Consider the following 23,897-nt stretch of genomic DNA (forward strand, 5'->3'; position numbering starts at 1 on the left):
TTTAAAGATTTCTAATACCGAATCACATTTTCATTCCTGGATTGAATGGTTTATGAGTAAGATGAAACTGGAGCATTTGTCTATTGCATAAAATTATCTACCCTTGATATATTTTTTTAAAACTTGCCTAATGAAATGGGAAAAAAGGTCTTGCATAAAGTTGTTATTTGGTGATTTTTGCCTATCTAATTTTTTCTGTGTTTACTAAACTAATTGGATTTTCTGTCTTGTCTCAAGCCAATATTGGTAAATTATATTTTCCTTACAAATAATAACTTTAGATTTTCAAATTTATTCATGCAAGTTATATTATGGTTATGCCTTTTTATTTATCACTGGGTTGCAGGCCACAGAAGCTCAACTCAAATACAGTGTCTGTAAAATCCAGGGGTAAAATTTGGCTTTGCATACTGCTAGATCCATGAATTCCTTGAGGATCAGTTTCTCCATCTTCCTTTGCTCTCATTAGTGGCTAAATGTTCAGTCAAAGTCTCCTCATTCCCTGATTCATGATGCTTATTGAAGATTTACTGCGTGCCAGAATCTTATTTGTGCTGGGAATGTATATGATCAAACCTTGAAGAAATTCAACTGCCAGTAGCTCTAAACTTAGCTATTTTCCCCCGTATACTAATTAGAGATTGTCTTAAAAAAAAAAAAATCTTGAAATAGAATCTCAGTGAGCCTACTTAAACTTTGAACAATAGTGGAGGGGTGATTGTATGGTGACATTTTTAGGCAGAGAGAGAGGCCCATGACAGTTCACAAAGTTTTCCATGACTGGATATTTGGAGAGCTCTGGAAGTTTCCACCAGCTTCCTGAGGGGAACTAGGGAGAGAGCTGAGAGAATAATGCTAACAGGCCAGCTATAGCGCCTCTGTGATGGAGGCGAGGGCAGGATCTGGCAACACAGAAGGCTTCCTCTACCCACATGATATCTTGGAAAGGAAAAGAGAGTGGATTGAACCACTGAGAGGAAACACCCTTAGTAGAAGTTGGAACATAAATTTCACTAAGTGTTTATTCAAAAGAGCCTACACCAACGTGAAAGAGACAGAGGAACTTTTTATTTGGTAATTTTGCCCCCCCCTCCCCCAAACTAGTGGTATGAGGACTTGTGATAAGATTTGATCAGTTTTATTAAGAATTGAGATTCTTCTGTGTACTACTGTATGTTGAATTTCCAGTTATGCTAATTTCCAATTCCAGGTGAATTCTAGTAAATGTCTCCAAAGAAGTATAAAATAAATATTCACTACTTAGCTTCATCTCCCTTCTTTTAAGAAAGGATCTACATCACAGACATGTAGATAACAATGATTTAATGTTCACTGAAAATGTAAGAATGGCCTAGACATAATTTTTAGCAATATCATTTATTATTATGGCCAGGAATGGATATTTCAAATCAGCATTATTTGCTACCATTTTAATCTTTCCACTATTCTTGACTAAATTCCAGTCCTTTACAACTTATTTTTTTGGCTCTTTCCTCTCATCTGGACTTCCCAAGTCTGGCTTCTGTACATTAACTCTGCCCCCCCTTTTGCCTCCCCCCGTTTCCTCACTCCTGGTCACACACTCTGCTTTCTAGAGTAAATATTATGCAAGCCCAGTGGGCAAATGAGTGGTAGGTGAGTGGGTTGCCCAACCTGCACTCACCTTTCCATGTAGATTGAGTCTCTGATAGTATAAAATGCCAAAAAGTGACAGCCTCCCCATTTGGCACAGTGTTGCGCTTCTTTGTCATTCATTCGTTGACTTACTCATTCTGTCTCATCAAACACTAGGCACCTACTCTGTCTCAGATGCTATTTCATGCTCTCGAAATACTTAAGGCAACAAAACATATAAGGACTCTAGTCCTTGTGGAGTTTAATTTTAGCAATCATTGGCCTTTTTGCCTTTGCTCTTTTTTAGAGCAACGATGAAAGAAATTGTTTCTAAGCCTTCATGCTTTGAAGAGAGTGATTGCCAGGAGTTTCCTTGTTTCTAAGGGTGGTGCACACGTGTGTGCATGTGTCCTTGCGTGTGGACAGATGGTCTCGAGTGCCTTCTAAGTGTACGTGTATACCTGCATGGAAGAAAATACAATATGACAAAATGCCTGCATGCTGTTTTGCTGGCATTTTTGTTTTAACAAAGGATTTGATTATAGCCTAGAAAAGCAATGCATACAAAGAGATATGTATGCATTTTTAATAGAAAAAAAAACTTCCTGTTTTTTCCCAAAGACACCACTTCTCCCATTCTCAGGACGAAATGAGTTGGTTCTGGGTGGCCAGATTTGGGGAAGCCAAGGTAAGGGATCAGCCTTGTCCAGCTTGTTAGACATGGCTTGGAGCTGAAGTCCACTCCCCACGGGGCTAGATTCCAGTGTTAGCTGTTGGCACACTGGACACAGTCTAACCCCATGGGAAGGTGAGGTGAGGGACAGAGTGGGTTGTCCATGTCTGTTGCAGTGGTGACAAGGTGTTAAGAGCACCTCGCAAGCCGGGACTGTAACGGGTGAGGAAATACTGGGTGCATGTGGGAACCTGGGTGCTTCTCACAACCCGCCCCATTTCCTTTCCTCAGTGCTTCATTCAGTAACCCTGTGTGGGATTCAGCAAGTTGTTGGAGACACCTATGCAAATGAGACAAGGTGCCCGATCCCCAACTCAAGGAGATGCACCATGCAGGAGGAGAGGTAGCACAGCATCTGCTCTGCGGAGCCAGGGAAGGCTGCATGGAGAAGAGGACAACTGACATGGATCTTAAAAGAGAGTTGAGTGGCAGGGGAGTTGGTGGTGTAGAGAAACAGAATTCAGAAACCAAGGGGAAGTGAAAGAGGCAGTGGCAAGTCAGGGGTAGCTAAATGTATGCTAGTTGTTACCTCCGGGGATGTGTGGAGGCCAATGGTCCATGAACTAGGTACAAAGGAAACTGAATTTTTCTACATTATTTCATGGCAAATTTTTATTTAAAATGAGACCATAGGATAAAATGTTAACTGATGCTTTGGGGCATTGATATATATACATTCCAGTGCTTTTTATGGTTAGTTGTTTTTACCATATTTTATTTTTTACTCATTTAATTTTTTAAATAAAATTTATATGTATTTCACCATCCATATGTACGTACATCTTATTCTGCACATATATTCTCTGGCCAGAATTTCACTTTCTCTGGAAAGGTGACTCCTGGAAGCTACAGCTGTGTTTTTTCCTGAATCACTGAACCTTCTCAGAAATTTCCGAGTAACACTGATAACACACGCTTGGATATGAGTCACTAGCATTTGCTCTTTGAGAGAAGTGGATGGTCTCCAGGCCTTTTTGCCTCTCTGCACTATGCTGACATGACCTGGGAAGGAGGAGCCCCACAGAAGTGGCCGTGAGTCACCTGGCACTTGACAGAGCCTGGAGCTCCTCCAGGAAGTAGTGGGAAGGGCGGCTCTTGGCAGAAGAGACCCTCACCTAAATGGTGAGATATTTGCCTGAGGTTTCCCAGAAAGCACAAGGAACACTGGGGCGGAGAGTTTCACTCTCCTTTAACAATAAACAAATGTTCCACTTGATTCCACGTGAACTAAATGGCAAAGAGAGACATAGTCTCACATTATCTTATCTCTTTGCCCTTTACTAGATCCTGTGAAGGAAATTACCTTTCCTCTTACTGCTGGGAAATGACAATCACTTAAATATACCCACCTTGCATCACTTGAAACCAATTTTATCTATAAAAGAAAAAAAATTAATCCTTACAAAATTATTATTTTTTTTGAACAAAAGGCTTTCTCTTATAGTTCTTTATAGCAAAACCTCTGAACAAGGAGCATTGCCCAGAGGCATTTAGGGTAAATTTAGATCTTACAAGTGAATATCATTGTTTTTTCGCTACTTCAAAGGGCTCAGCCTGGTTGGTTTCCTCCTCTTCTGCCAACATAGTAGTCTCATTCCCATGGCTCTGCCTCTGCTTCTGTTGCTGCCCAAATTCCAAATTTACCATAGAGCCCAGTTCAATGTTGTGCACACAGCAAGTGTTCAGTAAATACCTAATTCCACGGTTTTCATAGAGAGAGCCAGTGTTCCCTGGGGCTCCCTGAAATCATTTCGGAGAGTCTGCAAGGTGTTATAGAAACCATTTTCATAATAAGACTAAACCTATTTGACCCTTCGACTGCAGTACTTCAAATGCAGGAAATATCAGTAGGTATCATCTAGGTAACCAAAGCTTGGTGGGGTCCTTAGTCAGTTGTAAGAGTGAAGGAGACCTGAGATGAAAAATGCTGAGAATTACTGCCGTAATTGATTGGTTAAAGAAACATATGACCTCATCAAGAAGTGCCAGCGTATACTATGCAATTCCAGTGCTCATCTCCAAAAATGCCTTAAAACCTGATGTTCCAAGATATGGAATATGAACCAATACAACTCTCAGATCCTCCATGTGCCAGTGGATCCAGGACAGCTCTCAGATCTCGAGATCCCATTCAGCCTCAGATTTAGTTGGGATCAATGGTCTATTGAGTTCCGTTAGGACCTGATGGCAAACTTTAGGCTAAGACAATAAAGTAATAAATCAAGAATGTTTAAATTGTTGATATAATGAAATGTATCGGTCTGGGTGTTTGGAATCAGTTTCAGCTATTTTCAGCAGAAAGTAAATTTATTAAAGAACATTAGGGATCTTTCCAAATCTTTCGTGGCCTCTGTGGCTAAGAACCATGCCTACATTATCCCAAGTCACTTGCAGGGCTGATACTAACCTTGGTGCCAGGTGCCCCTGATGCTTCTGAAGGCTGGGGGGTCTTGACCATCACCTCACTGGAACAGACTCCTCCCAGCACCTCCCCGACAGCGAAGCCTCACAGTCATACTGTCATGTGGGTGCATCCATTTGGAACACCTAAGGCTCATGCATGAACCATGTGACAAGCAAGGCCAAGAGAGTAAGGTTCTGGGTTCTAAGATACTGAGACTTTGACTGGGAAATTCTCCAAACATAGCGTGTTCACAAGGCATTTGTACTGGAAAAGTAAGACTGATATTCCCATAATCCTCCCTTTGGCTGTCCAACACATACCTTTCTTTTATACTCAAAGTTCCCGGCAGCAATAGCAGCAGCAACAATAATAAAATGTTATCTTTTATACAAATAAAAACACATGCACCTTCTTCTTTCTTCCCTGATAGAGACAATTTTCTATCAGTTAAAAATTATTTCAGGATTAAGTAACAGAAAATCCCAACTAATCGCGATTTCGACAAATAGTCGAGACTTATTTTTCTTATACATCAAAGAGTCTAGAGGTAGGCAGTTGTTCACATTGGTTCATTATTCGATAATGCTGTAAAAGTCATAGGGTTTTTTTAATCCCCTAATTTCCCTGCTTCGTTTTTATGATAGGGACAAAGTTCCTCATGTCTATCATTTTGTGATCTTAAGATGGCTGCCAATAACTGTAGACATCAGACCTCATCAAATCTTCTCAAGCAGGAAAGAAGGGAGAAAGGCAAAACTGTTTCTTCATTTGAGGCTCTGTTTTAATTGGAAAGATTGCCAACTACCCCTCCCCCCCAAACAAACTTCTCCTTAAGTATCACTGGGCAGAACTGGCTCCCATGACTACCATTTGGCCAGTCACTGATAAAGAAAAATGATTAACTTAGACCAAACATTATTTATCCCCCCTGCCTGGGGAAAGAGAGTAATGAACATTATCTAAACATGAAATTGGGATGCTGTTAGAAGAGAAGAAATGGCATACGTTGCTGTTACATTGACAATGGACACTGTCTTTTGGCTTATAATAACAAAAATAAACAAACAAAAACTCCTACACTAGTCATTGTCTACTAGAGATTGCTTTTTATTGAGTTATGGGTTGAATACGATTTAAATGAGAGAAATTTAGTGTATAATTTAACAATGGTAAAATATTTTAGTGTGAAATGAAAGTGTATGGATTTAAAAGAATGAAAAATGGTCCAAATAGTGCAACTTTTCCTGTCTTGTGAGCTGGTTCACCACCTCTGAGTAGCTATGCGTGATACACAACACTTCTGTGAGTGATGAACACAACACTTTTAGGAACGATACCAATAAGACTCTTAGAAAAGAATCTAGAAGGTAAGATTTAAAGACTAAAGTGACATCTGTGACAAGGTCTGACCTTGCTCTTCTGCATAAATTTGCTTTTTAATAGCAATGTAAATTCCAGGCATCCTCCAAATTAAGGGCTGGTACCAGGTAGTCTCATTGTTCTCACCTGCCCCAACCCCCTCAGTACCTCACTCTGTTCATTAAGTCAGTATCAGCTTAGTTGCTACTCAAATAAATTTTATTGAAGTGGTAATTGATTTACCCAAAATTGCACACATGTAATGTAAGTGTCTTGATGAGTTTGGACGCGTGCATATATTATGACAGCACTGCCATACCATGGCTGGCTCAGAGTGCCCTCTGCTGATTCTTGGAGTCCAGCGCTCATTTAGCAGGAAGTAAAGGCAATCTCAGGTCTCGTCCAAGATATGTAGGCAAAGCACCGATGAGTCAAGCTTCTCAGCACCTCATCTGTCAGTAGCAACACCTTGTGAAAATTAAGGATTGAAGGGACATTTCAACCAAGTGAAAGCACACAGAAATGGCCCCGTGTCTTTCTTTCTCTCATCTAAAAATGTTTAATGACAATATTAGAAGATTCTAGGAAAGGTTTTAGCATATTTTCTAGGGGTTTACATTGATCTAAAAGCCATCTCAATGTTGTCTGCATTCAAACATGTTATATTCAGAAAAAAGAATGTTTACTTTTTAAAATAAAGACATATCTGTAAATTTTGCTTGTCATTAAAGAAGAAGTAACAGAAAGGGAAATGATATATTTTAAGGAGAGAAAGCATGTTACATCACTTTCCAGGAACAAGTAATGCTACGTTTTTAAATGAATTCTGAAGAAAACAAGTGTAAATAACATAGAACATAGAGTACTCCGTGTTTTTCTCATTAAATTTATAGTAACTTAAAAATATATCTCTTCCTTCTCCTTCCTTCAAAAACAGTAACCACCAGACTTCCTCTTTAAAAATCCATACCACTTGGCACTTTTTTAGTGACCAGAAAGTTGTGCAAAACTAAACTGTTGATTTTAGTTCGTATCCTGTAAAGAGTAGTTCGTGTTCCAAAATTTCCTCAAGTTTAAGGATATAATCTGCTCCCAGGCCAAGGTCTTGCACTACACGGGAATGAGTGCAGGTGGCTTTAAATCATTTCATAGCTGATCTCCTTAACTATAACCTCCTTGACCATTTATTCAACAAGATATACCTAAAGGGATGAAGTGAAGGGATGGCAGGGAAGTGAGAGCAAAGATCGCATTTTGAGAGGGTCCTCTTCCTCGCTGCTTGGGCTTGGCTGTGTCTGTAACTCCTTGTCTCCTTCTGGTCCCCATTCCTGTCTCTGTGCTGCCAACGGATTAAGTATAAACACCCCAGAATACCCGAGCCCAGAATACAGCACAGTACTTGGCCTGTTCCTTTGTATTCCCTAATATAACCATTCCTAATCTATTCCTTGCTTGAATACACGCTAATCTTTAGCTATTTATGATGCTTACTTGAGATTCTCCAAATGTGCCCATAGTTTTCCTATTTCTATGCTTTTGCTTATCCTCTTCGCTCCACCTAGGATGCCCTCCCTGCCAATCTCCAAGTATAAAAGGAGACAGCATTGCTTCTGGAATGTGACTCACAGTCTGGCAGGCTTGATGGAAGCTCTGGAGTCCTTTCAGCTTTGAAATGAGGGTTAAAAAAAATGCACAGCTCTCCAGGGCTCATGGAGAATGCCACACCCACAAGAAAGTCTGTTCTCATCATCTACATGTGTTTGCATGTCTCTTAGACACTTCCTTGTGCTGTATGTCTGTACGGTGACCTGCTGAAATACCTTCATGGATGAAGAGAGTAAATCTATGTCCTGGGGGGTCATAGATGATAGTCTGAAATAATCTGGCCTACCTTTTTTTAGAAACTGTGCATTTTTTTTTTTAATATTTCATAATATGAATCTGGCCTTTTTTTAGAAACTGCATTTTTTTTTTTTTACATTTCATAATATGTTTTTGTTTTCTTGTAAAATAATGCCTAGATTTTCAATTGGTGTGTGCCAGGGCCACTGGTGATTCAGCAAATGTCCTCCAGGTATGTGTTGACATCTGGAACACTTCTAGACTGGTCTCCTCCAGCTTTAAGCAGACCTGTAAGTCTGTACAGCACAGCAGTCATGGGGGATGTGTTCAAGACCCCCGGTGGATGCCTGAAACCATGGAGAGTACAGAACCCTATCTATAATATGTTTTTTCCTATATGTACATACCTATCATAAAGTTGAATTTATAAATTAGGCACAGTAAGAGATTAACAACAATAACTAATAATAAAATAGAATACTTTTAACAATATACTATAATAAAATTTATGCGAAAGTGGTCTCTGTCTCTAAACATCTTATACTGTACTCACCCTTCTTGTGATAATGTGAGATGACACAATGCCTGCATGATGAAATAAAGTGAGGTACTCTGAACAGCACACAATTTAAAACTTATGAGTTGTTTCTTTCTGGAATTTTTTGTTTAATATTTTCAGACTGTGGTTGACTGCAGGTAACTGAAACTGTAGAAAGCGAAAATGCAGATGGGGTGGGGAATTACTATACATGAGGGTGCTGCATGTATGTCAGCAATTTCTGTTTGTCAGCATATGACAACCATTGCATAATAAGCCCCTTGTATATGTCCTATTTCCTTCCGTCTTGCATGTGAGAAGCATGTCTCTGCCATGTCACTTGGAGACAAAGAAATCTAGGCTGTTACTTATCAATGAATCCCAGTAATGAATGGCAAGGTGGCTTGAGTACCTGCTCGATGAGTATCTGATTCAGGTAATTGAGATAAATGAAGGAGTGAGTAAAGTGGATCATCCGAATCAGACCCCTCATTTCAAAGCTGAGAGGACCTTGGAGCTTCCACCAGGTCTGCCGGAGGATTAGGCTCCCTCCAGAAGCAATGCCTTCTCCTTCACCTCCCCTTCCTTCTTCCTCCCTATGGGCCTTTGTACTAAACCTTGACATTAGTATCTATTTAAATGAATGTAAGCTAAGACATTATGAAGGGAGAAGGAGAAAAAATACTATCCTGAGGAGCAGGGATTAGTAGATCTCTGAGGCAAGCATCGCGTTCAAATGCTTCTGTGCCCCATGGGTCTGGAATTCAGAACTCTGAAGACAGTGGTGCTGCACGGCTGGTACTTGTGCCTTGGGAACTTGGAGGAGGTGCCACAGAGAGACAGGACCAAATATCTAAGGAGATCGCATTGGCCAACCGATGCTAGTGCCTCTGAGTGAATGCTATGAGGCTGTGAGATTCTAGCAGTCTGGAAAAACTGCAAACTGGAATCAGCTGTTGCTTCTGGAATAAACTGCTTTTGCTCAAAGAGGTGTTGCTGGGGAGCTGCTGACTTGAACCAGAAGCAAACAAGAAAGTGAATGTCTCTTTTTCTTGCTCCAGCCTTTCAGGCTTCCCTCAGCAACCTCTTATCAGTGGAGCCTAACAGGAAGCTGGAAAGAACCCCAGTCTTTCCTACACCCAGGGAAGTAGCAGCAACACGATTTCCCCGTGGTAATCAGGAGAAATCACCCAGGCAATAGAGAGCATCTCTTTTCTAAACTCCTTTTGCCTTTTTTGTTCAGTGGCACAATGAGCCTAAAAGGTAAGTCAATCTCAACTTTCAATTCAATAGAATCTTTGATTTGTTCCCTAGTGGAAGTATTCCTCCCTTAGGAGCCAAGACTTCCACATGAGAAGAGCTCAAAGTTGATGGGAAGGGAAGCAAGAACTCAGAGAGAAGCTTATTAAATGTAATAGATCAGTTTCAAATTCGAACATTCCATGGTTGTGGGAGAAGCAGCACCATACATTGGCTGTTGAATCAAAACATTATACTGCTTTCTGTAAGGTAATATCCATCCTTTCAGGGTATTGTCTCTCAACTAGATTCATAATTGAGCCATCCGTAAGCTATTCTACCAGTCCATCAGGCCACTTTCTTCTGTAGTTTCAGGGTCATACTAAGACCAGTGAACTCCATAAGCATGAGCCCACTGATGTACTTCTTTTGCCACAATACGAGCTTCTTGATCCAAAATCGTATTATGGGAATACCATGGTGGTAAATAAGGTACTTCATAAGTTCATACATGGTGGTGCTGGCAGGAACACAAATTCCAGAATATGAATCTAATTCTAGTGAGAACAAATTGTCCGCTCCATGATGGAGGAGACCCAGTGTAATCAACCTGCCACCTAGTGGCTGGCTGGTTCTCCCAGGAAGTGCTGGTATATTGGAGGCTCGGCATTAGTCTCTGCTGTTCACAAGCAAAGCACTCCGCAAGAACAGCAGCCAGATCGGTCTATGTGTTTTTTTAAGCCTACGCATTGCCTACATGTGTGCCATCTTGTACATGGACACTTTAAACAAGCACCAGGATGGCTGGGGAAAGAGACCAACTGACATCCACGTCCACTTGATTATTGAAAGCATCCTCTGCAGTGGATGCTCTTTGGTGATATTCACATGGGATACAAATACCTTCACCTTCATTCTGAGAGTCATTGCTCTCAGTGTGCAACTAACCCAAATTCACGTATGTTGTCTGGATAAAATGCCCAGCGTACTAATTAGTTGAATGGATTAAGCCCAAGGGAGTTGTCTGGGTGTAGATGCAGCGGCCCTTCAGCATTACTTTAGCTATTTAACTCATCCACAGTGATGCATACAAAATGTGCATGGCACATATCAACTGATATCAGAGTGAAGGAAGCTGGAATCATCATATTCTGTCAGAGACCTCAAGCTCTCACATGTATAAAAGCCCTGACAAGAGCTAGTAGATAATGCAGTCTAGGAATCTGTCATTTTAGAGGTTATCTCAAATCTGCTAATATGTCCCACTTTCTCCTCTGACAGTCACTTAATGTGATGACATATTTCTCTGCCCTTGCTGTGGCACCAAGGACCTGCTAGGTGAGCAACCCCTCCTTACTCTGACCCTGTCCTTTTCCCCTCCCGTGCTTCAGAAGGATCATATCCCAACACTGCCATTCAATCAAGAGTTATAAACATCTAAGTTAAAGAGGAGAAGAACCAAGTATTAGGAATTAATACTTGATTCCATAATTAGGAATCATTCAGATGATTGGCTACCTTCTTCCTCCCTAACGTTTACAAAGGTTTTGATATGTTCTATAGTAATTATGGTACAGAAGCAAAGAGCCTGATGGAATTGAGCCTCAGTTATGTTTCTGAGGAAGTGTTTTCTACGAAAGGAAATCAAAGTCATCTTCCATATATGTGTTGGGCATGCAGATTTCTCAGAAAAGTTGAGAAAGGATCTCATCTCAGGATTTACATTTATTGATCTCACTTGATCATTCAAAGTAAATCATCTTATTTAGTCTTCCCACCACCTCCAGGAAGTGAAGGTATCTGAAGTAGTTTGGCCAGTATCTCTCTCTGGTTATTAGCAGACAGTCTTTCTGTCTCCAAAGCCTATTTACTTAAGGAAACTGGTGTAATGTCATTCATATTGAACAAGAGTATTTTTGTATATTCATAAATTCTGGGTTGTCCTGGCTGGGACTAAGTAGTACCAGTAAACCCCTCTGTAGGAATCTTCGGGAAAAGATCTGTACTTGTGCAGATGAAAAAAAATGATCTAATAATTTTCTCTTCAAGAACCCTTTCACTGCCTTGCTCAGAATAGCTGTAAAACGTGCATACACAATTGCCTTCTAGACCTGTTTGAGAAGTACATCAGAAAAACAACCTGGCTAACAGAGGACAGGTCTGATTACTTCCCAGCTTTAACTCCTTTCAAATCCCAGCACCATCAGGAGTAAGGAATTATTTGGAAACTGACTTCCTGACTCACATATTCTTCTGGCAAACTTCACTAGTTCCAGAGGGAAAACACTGCAGTCAGCCAGAAACTGATTGTTTGTTTATCTACAATCTTCTCAGCTTTCAAAAAGGCAATTGAAACTTAAGGTTCTTTGATTCATGGAAAGTGCTGGCAAGGCTGTTGGCAATGTCTGTGACAGCCCTTTCTTTTCTAAGATATCTTCTTGGAATTGAATTTACATATACTTAAATGTATAGATACTTAGCACTCACATCAATAAAACTTGACAATTGTGTACGTTTATGAAACTGTTAAACAAAATAAGATATAGAACATTTCCATCACCCCAGAGTGTTACCTCTTGACCCTTTCCAGTCAATGTCCTTCTTGACACATGCATCCCAGAAACAACTACTCTTGATTTCTCTAACCATAGATTAACGTTGCCCGTTCTTGGACCTCACGTACATAGAATAATACAGTGTACATATTTTGTGGTTTTGTGTCCAGATTCTTTCACTCCACATAATGCCTTGAGATTTACTCATGTTTTTGTGTATATCAGTAGTTTTTCCTTTTCGTTGCTATTTAGTATTCCTTTGTATGAATCTACTACATTGAATCTACTACAATTTATTTTTTCCATTTATAGATATTTGGGTTGTTTCTAGTTTAGGTTTGTTAAAAAGGATTAAAAAATCCTTTGTTAAAAATCCTTTTAAAAAGGATTTATATTAACTGGAGTATACTTCATGCAAAATCATGAGAGGAGAGCATATGTTTTACAAAGAGGAGGTTTCTCTAACAAAGGTTCATTTCTTTTCTGAAGAAAAAATAGGATTGAGTTTGTTGTGGAGCAGAGAGAATTTCAAATGGACTTCCTCAAATTCTCAACTATAAGATTTGAGGAACGTGGAATTTTTTTCCAAGGAAACACGTGGCATCTTCTTTATTGAAGGACTTTTATGCTATTTATTCTGATTGATCTGGGATGATTTGGATGAAATTCAAAGGCGGTATATGTTATTTTCGGTCCTAATCTAATATAGCCACCATTCTTTCGAGAAACCACTTCATTAGCTGCCGTGGTAAAGAGATATGCTGTACCGTCCGAGTTGACCCTCCACTTTGCTCATAGAAAAACTTCAGTTTTCCCTAACATGCTGAAATCACATTCTACACCTCATTTGTGTGTCCATCCAGTCATTGGTTCATTTAACACATACTTGAGTACCAACTCTGAACTGTGTTAGCTGTTAAAGTTGAATAAAAATTACTTCTTTTGACATTATATGAACAGACTGAGGTCTCTTGTAAGGGCCCAATATAAAAGTATTCTGTGTTATTGCTAGGTATGTACTTAAGATGCTAAGCATGTAGGTAGCAGTCATTACATTTATTATGGCAAAACTTGGCTTGTGCTTTTCTCCAGACTGTAAAGTCATACTATTTCTACAGGGGTTGGATAATCAGATCATGGTGGCAGCATGTACTAACATTTAATCTTCATTCCTGGCCTCTTTCCTCTTATTCATTAACTCCTCCCTAGGGAAGGATCAATGACTTATCCAATTGATGGATTTGGGAGAGGGAATTGTGCAGGCTCAGTTCAATTCCTTTTCCCTTTCTCTGTCTTTCGTGAGTGTTATTGTCTACAGTCTGCCACCTGGTAAAAGAGGCCTGCCTCTGGAGAGTGGAGACGGTGAGAGTGCTGAAATTATCCAGTTCTGCTAGGAACCAGGTGAGCAAATGAGTTAAATTCAAGAGTGAAATATTGGCAAGACCATTTGGGTCCAGTTCTAATGCCATGTACTCCAGTCAAATTTTCCAGTAAAGAAAGTAGATATTTTGAGTATGTTATCTTTAAGTATATCATTTTCCCTAAGTTTTTATCTATTTCCTAATACAATTTGCACTAGGGTGGGGAAGAAGAGTGTGATAAAATCTAATGTAAAAAATATTGAAACTATAACTCATACAAATGTATGTTGAGCACACACAAAAGATGTATTTCAGAAACATCAAGAAAATCAAACTGGTTCAAAGAGGATACAATAGATCGAAAGGAAAGTAAAAAGAGAGGCTGCTAAAATCAATTCTTCAGCTGCATATAAAACTAGTTAAGTTTCTATGGAGCAATAAACTTCGAACTCTGAAATATCTTTTCTTCTCAACAGAAATCACTTACATCTATACTGGATAAAACAAATTTGCAACTTATTGATCTTCTCCAAGCACGCAAATAACTTTACAGAAATGGGGACTTCATCAAAAGGAGATAACAAGTCAATGTCATTTTCTGTTACATCAGACGACACTTGTTAGACAATGTTGCTTCTTAGATGGTGCTCTAGGATGGCTTTTGAAAGGCAAGAAGCAATATCTTTGCTCTATTTGCAAGTCAGGATTCTTTTTCTTAACAGTTGTTCTTTACCAGAACACCACGAATTCTGAAAGACAAGCACTTGTTCAATAAAGAATACAAGAAAACACCCTGGCCTGGAATACAGCCAATTTAAGGCAGTTATCACTAACTGGCACCTTATCCACTGCAAGCAGCATTTCTAAAACTAATCATTATTTATAGCATCTGTTGGGGACTGAATGTTTGTGTTCCCTCAAGACTCTTATGTTGAAATCCTATCTCCCCCCACCACACACACACACAATGGAATAGTCCTTGGAAGTAGAGCCTTTGGGAGATAACTGGGATGTGAGAGTAGAACCCTCATGATGGGATCAGTGCTATTATGAGAAGAGGCACAGAGAGCTTGCTTCCTCTCTCTCTGCTTTCTGCCACGCGAGGATACAAGGAAAAGACAGTGATCTTCCAGACAGGAAGAAGGCCTTTACCAGATACCGGACCTGCTGGAACCTTGATCTTGGACTTCCCAGCCTCCAGAACTGTGAGATAAAAGTCTGTGGTTAAGCCACCAAGTCTACGGTGTTCTTTTACAGCAACTAGAATTGATGAAAACAACATCTGTATAATGATTGATTTTGGACAGAAATCTTTACCTTTCAGTTAAGTAAGCTGCACAACGTGCCTTCAGATTGCTTAATGGAGTTATTTACTGCATGTTTTTATGTGGGTGTTAACCTCCACTTTTATTGCCCATTGAATACTAAGAGTATCTTATATAAACCATGGTTTATAGTTAATCATTAATATTTATCTCTTCCAACAACAGTTGACCTGAAAGTTTCCATTTCTTCTTGTAACCACACCTAGTTTCTATGCAATAAACATAGAACAGAACATTTGTCTACCTCTTAGCCATGGCCGGAAAACACGGAGCCAGTTCGTCTAAAAATGTATCTAGTCATTTTTACTAAAGATAAGTGGAACTAGGACACAAAACTTCTTTATGCCATTTTGTAATGGAATTTGTTCTGTCAACTGCCTATTCCTAGTAACTCTGAGATTCACATTATTTTTAGGAAAAAGATTCTGAGGGAGCAATAATAGCCTGGTATCTATTTAAAGATGAACTATCTTGTCTTTTTATGGCATCAGGAATTGATAGCAGGAATATAATCAGAAGTTGTATTATAATTCAAAACAGTGAAGGAAGTCTTTAAGTAATTCTTAATAATCTACTAAATTGTAAAAGTTCAATAATATTATATTTTGTCCAAGGTCTTATACCTTTGAGAGAATATTCAGTTGAGAAAGTTGGACTACAGCCTATTGTATGTAAAATTGGTATAAGAATACAAAATATCTAAAGAAATTTAGCGTTGCCCTTTTGAAAATAGAATTATTGCATAGTAAAAGATGTCTGAGAAGCCAAATTAAGGTATTGATAGATACTGATATATATTCTATGTGCTAGGCTTTTGTTAAAATTGTTTTATATACATATTTTAGTGAGATGCATTAAGCTAAGTGCACAGAGAGGCATTTCCCCCTTCTTACATGACACTGTGGAAAGGTGTATTGCTAAACTGAAAGATGCCACATATGATACAAGAGTTTTCTTCTTTATACAAGGATATTAAATTTTGCCATAAAGAGTGAGATCAAACACAAATGAATGGAACAAAATTATCTTTGTTAAGCAGAGATAAGTAAGTTGGTAACACATGAGATATTTTAGACAAATAAAGGAGGTAGAGAATATGTGTGTGACTATACAAAGTGATGGAAGGAGCAAGTAGACACAGTAAAATAACTATAGGTGACAATATTTGTGAGGTCTTGTCAGCCACCCATCAGTGACACACATTCTGGCCCCACCTGTTCTTTGCCACATCAGAAACCACAGCAGCTCATCAGACTAATGGCTAATGGCCACAGGCACTCACCCCTAAAACAGCTGGCCTGACAGCAACTCAAAGGCAACCAGGGGGTTAAGGTAATTTCTTACACAACACCAGGAATTGAGAGAGAAAGCGTATTGCAAAAACTTGGAACTATAATCATATACCTCAGGCAACTACTGTTATGTGTGTATCCCTTTAGAGTTTCTCCCATCTTTTATTAGTCTTTCTCTGTAAACCACGTTGCTTAATTTTTTTCCCCCCCTTTAATTCTGCCCCTGCCCCGCCTCCTCCCCGCCATCTCGCTTCCACCCCTTACCTTAAGAACTGGCTCTTGAGGGGCCCCTCCGACAAGCTGGCTGCGCACTTTAGTCTGGCAATGAGGGCGGGGCGGGGCTGGAGGGGTGAGGGATGGGGTGGGCTGCAGGCCTGGCACACGCGGGGTATGGTCCTTGACTTCACCTGGGGTGCGAACCCCTTCTGCGTGTAAAGCAGACGTGCTAACCACTACATTATGGAGCCACCCCTGCTTAATTTTTAATTTTTTTATAATGAGTTATTGATATTAATAGCATTTATTATCCCTTCATAGGTTTGGACCTGCAAGTTTTTCTTTCAGCTGGTTATATGTTTTATGTCCCTTTCTCTTCTTCCTTAGTCTCTTTGTTCCTCTGTTCCTTCTTCCTTCTTTTCTTTCCTTCGTTCCTTTCTTCCTCTATACCCCATCTCTTCCTCCCTCCCTCCTTCCTTCTCTCCCTCCCTCCCTCTCTTCCTTCCATTTTCCTCTCCTCTTGTCTTTGACTATTTCTTTTGACCCTCTTGGCTGCTTCTTTTATATGGTTTATTTTAGGAATGTTTTAAGGTGGTTTAATGGGATAGTAAGTGCAGCAAAATAGATTTATGAAAATTCGGTGAAAAAGAAAAATTAAAATATTCGATGGAGATAGAAAGTGATGCTAGAAATGAGGCTATTGCACCACTGCCCACCACAGAGCCTTCCTTGTTAAAGATGAGCCACGCATTTGGCTCTAAGCCTTCTAGAAGTTAATGTGAAAAGGGGAAATTGATCAGTCACCGCATTCCAAATCCTTGGGCACATTGCTGTTTTGAACAAACTTGCAGTTCTGTTAGTAAGAAATAAAAAGCTGTTGGGTAGAAAAATTCCAGTTGCTACCACCTCTACTCCCTTGGCTTTGTAACCTTCATGCACACACTTCCTTCTATAAATAGAATTCCTTCTCAGCTGCTTTCCAAGTAACCACACCAGTTTCTTACCAGTTATTTCATTCAATTCAAAGACCAAGATTTCTGTGTGATGTGCTGTCCATTTCATCAGGTCTTGGAGTGTCTCCTCATAGTCTGCCGATGAGTCATCTTAAAGAGAAGTTATAAGCCTTTTTGGGAAAAGGGAGAATGAAAAACCCAAGCACTGGTCCACATACCACATATCGATTCATGCTGAGCAAGAACAATGAGGACTCCATACTCCAGCAGTGAACTAAATTCCTTGCTTAGGCAAATTTGGGAAGATCCTCTTGTTTATTACTCTCCATGGCAACATCCAAGGAAGGCTTAGAGAGGACATTCTTTTTGCGCAGCTCCCACAACTCATTCCCGATGGGCATAATTTTAGGGGCACTTTGATTCCTCTGTAAGTCAATCAATCGTGCAATGTTTAATATTTCTTTAGACATACATTTTTCTCTAAAATTTAGGAGGTTCTCAGTCTCTTCTAGTCAATTCTGCATGTGAACCACCACAGCCACAGATCTTATGGATTTATAATGTTAAAGCTGAGAAATATTGGTTCCTAGTGACAGATTTTCATATTCCATACATCCTCCTATCATTTTAACTTAGTTTCACATTGGCTATGTGAAATAGTAAATTTGAAGGGAAAAAAAAACACCTTTTATCTTTCTTTACCAGCAGAGAACATGAAGAAAGAACCAGGAACCCAGTACCAGCCCCTGATAAGGCTTCTGCTTCAGCTCTAGTAGGAAAGACTTCCTTTTGGGCTAGGAAAGTGGTATGCTTTTCTCTCAAAGCTGAAAGACTCATATCACAGGCTTCTCAGACAACTTAAATTGCAGGCCTCAGGCAAAGACCTCCTCTCTTAGTTCTAGACTGACCAGCAATTGTCTGAGTTCATCTCTCTCAGGTAGGACTTTGAAAACATCAGCAATAAGTAACCCACACATTTTGAATTTTCTTATCACTTCCCCCTAATTCTATATAGTTGCACTAAGCTCAAAGTCTGTTCATAAAATCAAATGTTTAATTACCACATAAAAAAGATCATCGAATTTCCAGCTTGAAATGGTGGGACCTAGTTGCCTATCTCTCAACCTTTTTTACCTGGAAAATTGACATTTTTGGTTCTTTAATATGCAATGTAACACTAGGTGCTGCATTTTACATCAGTGAAGAATGCGTATGCAAGTGACAAAAATCTTATTGCACTGGCTTAATCAGACAAGGATTTGTGTTAGGCAGTTCAGGCTTCCATAACAAAAATATCACAGACTGGGTGGCTTTAACAACAGAAATTTATTTTTCATAGTTCTAGAGGCTAGAAGTCCAAGATCCAGGTGCTGATTGGTTAACTTTCTAGCGAGAGCTCTCTTAATGGCTTGCAGATGGCTGCCTTCTTCCTGTGCGCTCTCATAGAGGGAGTAAGGAGACAGAGAGGGAAGGAAAGACAGAGACAGAGACAGAAGGAGATAATATTTGATTTCATGCACAAGAGGGAAAGGTCTCTTCCTCTTATAAAGTCACTAATCTTATCTGACTAGGGTCCCACCCTCATTACTTCATTTAATCTTAATTACTTCCTAAAGGCACCATCTCCAAATACAGTCACGTTGGGGGTTAGGACTTAAACACATGAATTTGGGAGGCACGATTCAGTCCATAGCTAGGTTTTTTAATTTTCATATAAAATTCAGGAAGAAGGGAGTCCAAGACTGGCGTAGCAGCGACATGATATCACCACTTTCTCAGGCTCGTTCCCTGCCTTGCTTTCTTTAGCATGTGGCTTCTGTTTCGGCGGTCACAGATACCTCCTTCATATTGGCTCAACTTGCTGGCGTGAAGGATGAAGAAGGGTCATATGTAATCAATTTTTTCCCCTGGAGATTTCTAGCAGATTGTTCCTCATATCCCACTGGTGGGAACTGTGTCGTATGGTGACCCCTAACTGAGGGGGTAGAGTGCTGGGCATCGAGTTTCATAGCTTAGGATAATTTTACTTGGAGCAAAACTGGAATTCTGTTAGTGAAGAAGAAAGAGTGAATGGCTATGGAGAAGGCAGCTCTCAGTGTTTGTTATAGTGTCCCACCAATTAGGCTGATCATAACACCAAAGCATGACTAAATTAAAAAACCAGGAGGAGCTTCTAGTATAATATATTATGGATCTGTAATTCTTTGATGTTTTGGTTTGATCCACAGAAAATTTTTAAAGTTTTCTCCATAAATGTTTTTTCTGTATTATTCTCCATAAAAATATATATATTATATATATGAAATATATAATATATATATAAAATATATATATATATATTATATATATATATATATATATATATATTTTCGGTATTAAAGCACAGTTTGATCCACCACCAACTTTCATATTCAGGTCCAGCATCAGATTGTACTTGCTAGTACTAGGCTCTACTTAAAAGAAATCAGAAGGTGGCTGAATCTGTGTATTAGGGTCAGAAAAGACACGTTTTCCCTCAAGTAAATCACAAGCCCCTTCTGGGAGGAGGCATCCTTACTCTGCACTTGTTCTCCGTGTGAAGAGTGAGTGTCCTCCAGATGCAAGACTGAGCCACGAATATGCAATATCACTTTTTGCCAGTAGGTGACAACAGCTTCTAACATGTGAAGATTCCTGAGGAGAAGTCTCTCAAGTTTGAGGCATTGAATAAGGAATCTGCCACCAATTTTGTTAGCTGTTCTCAAAGAATATTCTTTGTGTGGAAGGGACACAAGTGTAAGGGGGATCATGTCACTCCTCTGTTTGAAATCTTTCGAAATCCTCTCGGTTAATTATGGGATTACAAAAGATACGCAGATAGAAGAAATAAATGCTGTCTACACAGCAAGAGCTGCTCTTGCACTTAACCTGATTCCTCTCTTGAATCCAAACTTGGTTCTCCAGCTTCTTGTTCATTCTATAAGCTACTTGTTATCCCTTTAATATATCCCCTTTTTGCTTAAGTGAACAGAGTTGTCTTCTGTTGTTTGTGAACCAGAAATTCTGAGAAGCATCCCCTCATAAACATCTGCAGTCTTATCGCAGTTTACCTTGTTTCGTTATTTGAATATTTGCGTGGCCTGTTGCTATTTTGTAAACTTCTGTTCACATACTTTTTCCCATGAAGTCTTCCTTGATATCTCCAATGTACTTAATTCCTTCATTATTTGAACTCTATGACTGGAGGCACTAATCACTTATAGTCGTTATAGATCATTATATAGAGATTTATATAGAGAGTATATAGATCTCTCATTTTCCCTTCAAGACTCCAGTAGAATCGGATCAACTTTCTGAGTGAGATGATAACTGGCTGCCCAATAAACTAAACTAAATAAAGGGTCAAATGCAACACCCTCCTAGGAAAGGATGTTTTAACAAATAAGAGATCTTTTTTGAAATACAATGCTTTACATCCCCAAAAGTAACCCAACAAGGGCCTCCCAGGATGGGGAGGTAGAGGATGTAGGGCAGAGGGTGTTAACGATATATTTTGGGGATTTCTTCTTGGGATGCCAAAGAATAATCTACACATAAAGCAGCCCACCCCACTACACACAGGCTCTGCACGAATAGTCATAGCTGTGTCAGAAGAGTAACCACAGAGTTGCTTCAGAAGTTTTTCCAGGAGAGGAGATATGTATTGGTTGTGTGTGTGTGTGTGTGTGTGTGTGTGTGTGTGTGTGTGTGTGTGTGTGTGTGTGTTCATTTGGCAAGGAGGATGTAAGAAAGGACAGGTTAGAATTTTCAAAGCTTCTTATCCATTGCTCTGAAAATATTTGATTAAAATTGGCTATTACATTGTTGGCAAAGTAGGAAACATAGCTTTTTGCTTTTTGTAAATGTAATTTGTGTTTATTTGGCACCTGCTGTAAACCAGATGCTTACACACAGCCTTCTTTTGAGTCTGCATTTATCATTACCATGCTATAGGTAAAGAATCACTGGCTCACTGAGCTTGATGACTTGGAACACTGTATTCTGAACTTATGCTGAGCTCCAAATTTTCTGCTCTCTACCTAACTTCATTAAAATGTTGGTGAGTGGTAGGATGAAGCAGAGTTTAAAGGGAATCACCTTAGACATTGGCAAGTGAAGACTAGATTCTAATAACAGCCCTGCCACTGTCCAACTAAATTGGGTGACTTTGGGGAAGTCTGTTTTTTTATTTATATGAGCTTGGAGCCTATGAAGTTGCTATTTTTGTATATATAAAAGATCAGAGGAACAATGTATTAAAAAGAACAATTTAGGTAAAATGAGACTGTTGGATCATTTAGACCACATGGCACATTGCAATCTATTGTTTTTCGTAATTATGATTTGATAACCACCACAATTGCCAAGAAAAGTTCCACTATGATCAATGGTAATAACTCTTCAAGATCAGAGAAGTCATTTGATTCCCTGGGAGCTGTGTTACTTAGTATTTACACAGGGTGATTTCACCCAACCAGAAGCATGGTATGAGAATTTTCTATTGTTTCTGCGTGCTATGTCAGGGCGTTTAAACTTATATACTAAAAGGAAGGAAGCAGTGAATCTTAGAATAGCACACTAAAATCTTACCTTATGTGGACATGTAACAAATTTAAAATAAGGGCAAACACTGAGAACCCAAAGGAATGGACCTGAATTTCATTTTCCTCTTGCTTTTTACCCCAACTACAGGACTATTTCCAAGAGTGACTGTCTCATGGTAAGCCCACAAATCTCTATGTTGTAACCAGGACAGGAAGTCTAATGCTTTAGAACTCTGTAATTATCTTTTCCATCAGTGTTTTCTCAGGGGATAGGCTGCAGTACTCAGAAAACTCTCTCAAGGAAATGAGGTTGATCTGATTTAAAATCATGGTTTCTACTGAAACTTGTGTGGTCTTTGGCTGCAGAGGTTTAGGCAAATAACTGATGAGAAAGAGTGAGTAGTACTTCTAGCCTCCAGAACTGTGAGAAAATAATTTTTTTTGTTTAAGGCACCCAGTCTGTGGTGCTTTATTATGGCAGCCCAAGTGGACTAATATAGCAACGGATTCACATCATGAAAGAGGAGTTGAGAAGCCAGACTGAGGTGGTAGCTTTGGGTTTAAAGAAAGAGATATATTAGTGATGTACAAATAACAGGATTTAATGATCTGTTGAATCTGGGAAATAAGAGAAGGAGTCTAGGCCAACCCCAAGATTTCTAACATTGTTACTTGAGTATATGTTGATTTCATTAAAAGAGTTGGTAAACTTGTGAGTGTGTGTGTGCACATACACTGTGTGTGTGTTTGTGTAAGTTAGCTTAAGGCTAAGAAGCTATAAAAAAAAGAAGACACCCAATAATAATTCCATTACAAAATGGCTTGCAAAAGATAAACCTATTTCTCTCTCATATATCAGTCCAAGATCAACATTTCAAATCGGTGGGTAGCTCTTCCTAATGACCCAGGTTCCTAGGATGCTTCTCAATTTCTGTAAGCCTTGTCTTCAACCGCATGGTTGAGGTGAGATAGCCACAAGTTCCAGCTGTTGCAGAGGGGAAAGAAAGTGAAATATGGAGGAAACAAATCTAGATGTCTTAAGTCTCAGAGCTGGAAGTGGCACACATCACATTTGTTTGCATTCCTTTAAAGAAAAGTTAGCAATGTAGTCACGACTAACTTCAAGCAAGAAATTTTGTATGTCTGGGAAGCTCTGTGCCAAGCTAAAATTCTATAAGGAAGAAAGAGTTATAGATTTTGATGGACAGTGAATGACATCTGTCACAGTAAACATGTGAAGGTAGCTAAAAATGTATATTTAGGAGCCATTAAACTATGAGAAGGAAAGAGATCTAAAGATAATGTGTGCAAACCAGAAACTAACACACAGAAGGACACACTAACTTTTGGAAGAGGGCTCCTGAAGGAGATCAAGAAGAATTGGACACAAATATAGAAATAGACATATCTTTTTGAGTAGACATTTATCATTCTTGTAGCCTGCTTGTCATTCTAAGCCCTCTTACTATGTTTGAGGAATTTCTCACATTGTGAATTTTGGTAGGAGGAGGACCATCTCTAAATATAGAGGTTGAAGATGCCAGGTGCTTCTTTCTCAGCCTTCCTTGTATCGAGAGTGTGAACAAGTGACCTACCTCCACCAATCAGGTGCGTCCAACCAACCTGTAAATTGTAAGATATGGAGGACCCTCTGGCAGCAGTGGTGGTTGCAGTAGGATGGAGTGTCCAGGGCAGCCATGCAGCAGTGCTATCGGTGTCCAGCATCCAGTGCTGGTTATGTTGACAGTACAAGCTGAAGTACTTGGTGCTTGTGACAATAATAATGGCACTGGTGTCCCAAGCAGATTACTTCTGCTGGATTATTTGAAATATTCCTCCTATCTGCATAGCTTATGAGCCACCTTCAACACCTCCTTTTGAGATTCTTAGATCAATGCAACATC

The sequence above is a fragment of the Pteropus medius genome, unplaced genomic scaffold (genome assembly GCF_902729225.1).
Source record: "Pteropus medius unplaced genomic scaffold, Ma_sr-lr_union100, whole genome shotgun sequence".
Taxonomy (NCBI): Eukaryota; Metazoa; Chordata; class Mammalia; order Chiroptera; family Pteropodidae; genus Pteropus; species Pteropus medius.